Source organism: Asparagus officinalis, chromosome 3 (genome assembly GCF_001876935.1).
Source record: "Asparagus officinalis chromosome 3, Aspof.V1, whole genome shotgun sequence".
Taxonomy (NCBI): domain Eukaryota; kingdom Viridiplantae; phylum Streptophyta; class Magnoliopsida; order Asparagales; family Asparagaceae; genus Asparagus; species Asparagus officinalis.
In genome coordinates, this window is record NC_033796.1 from 86,010,647 (window position 1) to 86,014,552 (window position 3,906).

Below are 3,906 nucleotides of genomic sequence, written 5' to 3' on the forward strand. Positions count from 1 at the left end.
ACCTGTCGGTTGTAGCCGACGGTGTGCACACTAGTAAAAGTTAGAGCCCCAATTGCTTCCTCTCACAATATCCCAATTCATATGTCTGGAGACGAAAGTGCATTGGTAATATGAGTAGGGAACATCCTCTACATCTCAGGAAGAAAGAAGTAGCGATCCCCTATCTGCCTTAACCATTTATAATCTCCACCATATGAGACTTCCTTCTGGATGACAACGATGTCCCTAAATAGAAATGTCGGCTTGATGAACTTCTTACAAGACTCGGTTTCAAACGTGGCATCTGTAACCAAAATCCTAAATATGGTCGGACTAGCTTGGGTGATCAAAGTGGCATGTTTCCTGTCAGCGTCTTGGAAAATTTAGAAGTTCTTGACGCAGATTGAAGTGCATATTTAAGTCTACACCACCTTCATGACCAAAGTGATGGAAAAAAGTGAGGGGTTCATTGGCATAATGCACTATAAAAGAAAAGAACAATCAGTTAGTGCAGAGGCAAAAAAAAAAGACCTGACTCAACTACAGAGGTCAAACCTTGTGTTGAAACATCCAAACGTAGAGGTCAGACTCTGCGTTGAATCATTCAAAAAACAGAGGTTAGACCCTGCATTGTAATATCCAAACGCAGAGGTCAGACCATGCGTTATCATATTTAAATGCAGAGGTCAAGCCTTGCGTTGTAAATTCCAAACGCAAAGATTAGACCCTGCATTGTAATATTTAAACGCAGAGGTCAAGCCCTACATTGTAAATATCAAACGCAGAGGTCAAGCCCTGCGTTGTAAATCTTAAACGCAGAGGTCAAGCCCTGCATTGTAAATCTCAAATCTAGAGGTCAAGCCCTACATTGTAAATCTTAAATGCAGAGGTCAAGCCTTGTGTTGTAAATCTCAAACGCAGATTCCAAGCTCTGTGTTACAAAATTTGAGCGCAGAGCTCGAAACCCCACGCTTCAAATTCCAAACACAGAGTCCCAACTTTGCGTTATGACATTAAAGTGAGTCTCCTTATTATTCAAAGTTCAAAACTTGTCGAAGTAAGTTTTACAGCCACGAAGACCACACTTACCACTGATGAAAGGTAACTGTGGCGGCGGCGCACCAAAGCCGACGGCGAAATCTAAGTCGCGACGATCGCAGGCCTAGGGTGGGAAACAGTCTTCTTTTTAGGCGCCATTGATGAGGATAACCGGAGAAGATGAACAGGATTCGTCGGAGTTTAAAACAAAAATTTTTTGTAGAACAATTCGGGGAATAACGAAGAAGAGTCGAATGACTCTTGATTTGACCACAACAGTCTATTTATAGACAGTTTTGAGCTATCAAATCGGGACGAGATACTAGGCAAGAATCCCGCCCAAACACGACCTCTGCATTCATGTTGGAGTTGGTTGAACTTTTAGACGCAGAGTTCACCTCTGCATCCTAAACCTCAAACATGGGATTCACTTGTGCGTTTCAACTCCACAACACAAACATTTCGACGACCAGGGCTATTGTACAGCTTAAAATAATTAGAAAGAAGCTAACAATTTCCATCAAGATGACAAAAGCCGAGAAGAAACTAATTTACAACAAGAAGCTATACAGCGTCTTGGATGAGTACAGACAGGTTATAATTGATATCGCTGACACTATCGAGTTCGATCCCTCGCACAACTCATCCCTTCAAATGGCTTAACATTCAAACCAAAATTAATAAGGATATTGTTGAAATCATTACCCTAGTTGAGCTGATCAAGAAAAGAGACAAAGTGGGTTCCTCTGAGGTTGCCCTCCTTGCCAAACTTGGGATAAGGTCCTTCTCATACGGGCTTATGATTCTCTCTGTTTGTGACAATGGATCTGTCTTCAGCCCAGAGGTGCTCAACCTCATAGGATGACCTCATTGATAAGTTTGTAGCTGGTGTTTCTATGGTTGCTTTGCTAGCCTTGGCTGTCTCTTACCCAACTCTTACGGTTGCGCCTCACATGTTCATCGATGCCTATAAGAACATCCTTGTCGTTGCTGTCGACACTGAATACACCTTCATACAAGTTGAAGGAGTATCTCAAAGACCAAAGCAAATTCATTATTGCTATCACCCCTATTGCATTGGCTGAGAATGCTGTTATTCCTGCTATCAAAGAAGAAGAAAAAGTTGATCCTACTGATAGATCTAACGATGAGGACTTGGGCTTTAGCTTGTTTGACTAACTTTATTATCATCAAGACACAAAAGTTATCTTGTTTGGTTTAAGGAGATCAAAACTACCTTAACTACTTCTACACGTTCATCGAGAGTGTGAATTCTTTACCAAAGGAGATATCAAGGAAGCTAGCGAAGAAGTCGCTAAATACAGAAAGCAGAACTGCGACATACAGTAAATTTCCACAACCAAGTTCACGATGTCTTCAAAACAGATATAGTGAACCATCATTCAATAACAGATCTCAAACCAATTTGGGGATCCAAAGTATAATGAAAATTCGCTCTAGTCAACCGTGAACTTTCGAAAACTTTAGAATAGGTTCTGTAGGCTGTCTAAAAAATTACAAAGGATAGCTGATCCCTATCAAATTTTAATGATAGAAGTTACAACTCGACGACTTCTACATCAACATTTCGACAATGAAAGTTACAATCAGACGACTTCCACATCAACAAAAAAAAGATACAATTGGAGAATTTTTACGTAGATCGAGAAAGGTTATGATTCAACGACCTGCACGATAATCGATGAAAAGCTCTGATTCAACAGGCTTCACAATCAACAACGAGAGTTACAATCTGATGACTCTCATCTCAAAATAGCTTAAGCGAAGATTACAGAACAATGGTCTTTGCAACGCTTTAATAGGAGAGGTTACAAACCTACAATCTCTTCAAAAAAACACAGAAGTGGCCTCTGCGTTTCAGCTTCAAAACACAGAGCGATGTCTGCATTTCAGCTTAAAAACACAAAGCAACATCTACATTTTAGCTTCAAAACGCAATGTGGCCATTGTGTTTCAGCATTAGGCATATGCCTAACTCGGTGTCCTAAGTCTGAGACGCAGAGTTCGGTTCCAGAGTGCCAGCTTGGGGCATTTGACTCGTTCAAACACGACCTGAACTGTTTCAAAACTGTTTTCCCCACGTATTGAGGGATTCTCGCTCACTTAGGAGTGGATTAACGGGTCAGTTACACCCCCTTATCCTCCTATAAATATCCAATCAACTCAACCGAGTAAAAGGATCAGATTTTGGGAGATCAACATTTTTTTGGCAAAAGAGATCTGATTTTGGGCTGATTTAGAAGGAGGTTTGAGGTATCTTTTCAACAACAGATAGCTTAATTCATTAACCGAATTTTTGGTTTAACAACTCTTTTCACAGATTTTAAACTCGTTCTGAGTTCATAAACTCTTAAGAGTCCTTTTCATACTTGTCACGTAAGTTTCACCAACTTCAATCCAGCAAAGTGTTTAGATCGTCAATGAGAAGCAAACTCGACGCGAGTTTCGAGTGAGGCATCTCATTGCTACCGTGAAGAACCCAGTTTTAAACAAAAGAAAGGGTCTCCTTCCTTCTCTCTTTTGTAAATCGGGAAACCGATTGAGAAGATTATAATTTTTGTTTTCTAAGTTTGTTAGAGAGAAATTGTATTGAGAGCGTTATAATCATTCTTTATCTAAATCAGTTAAAGAGAATAACACATTTTTGTTCTCGATTGTCTTCTTCGAATTTTCCCACCAAACAGGGAGACTACACTCAGAGTGCGTTAGCTGGTATACTGCAATGAGACTGCGGTAGACTTCACTCCATGTGCATCATTATTAACACACTTATTTCCACAGGGTAATTGAGTAAGGTAGGTGATGCCATAGGATATTGTGAGCGTCATACTCAGCATCATTATTTTCTTGAGTAAGGTAGGTGATGTC

At 40.2% G+C, this 3,906-nt stretch overlaps 1 pseudogene; it reads left to right on the forward strand.

Annotated features, from left to right (window-relative positions):
* Positions 987-2,196, forward strand: LOC109835392 (annotated as a pseudogene).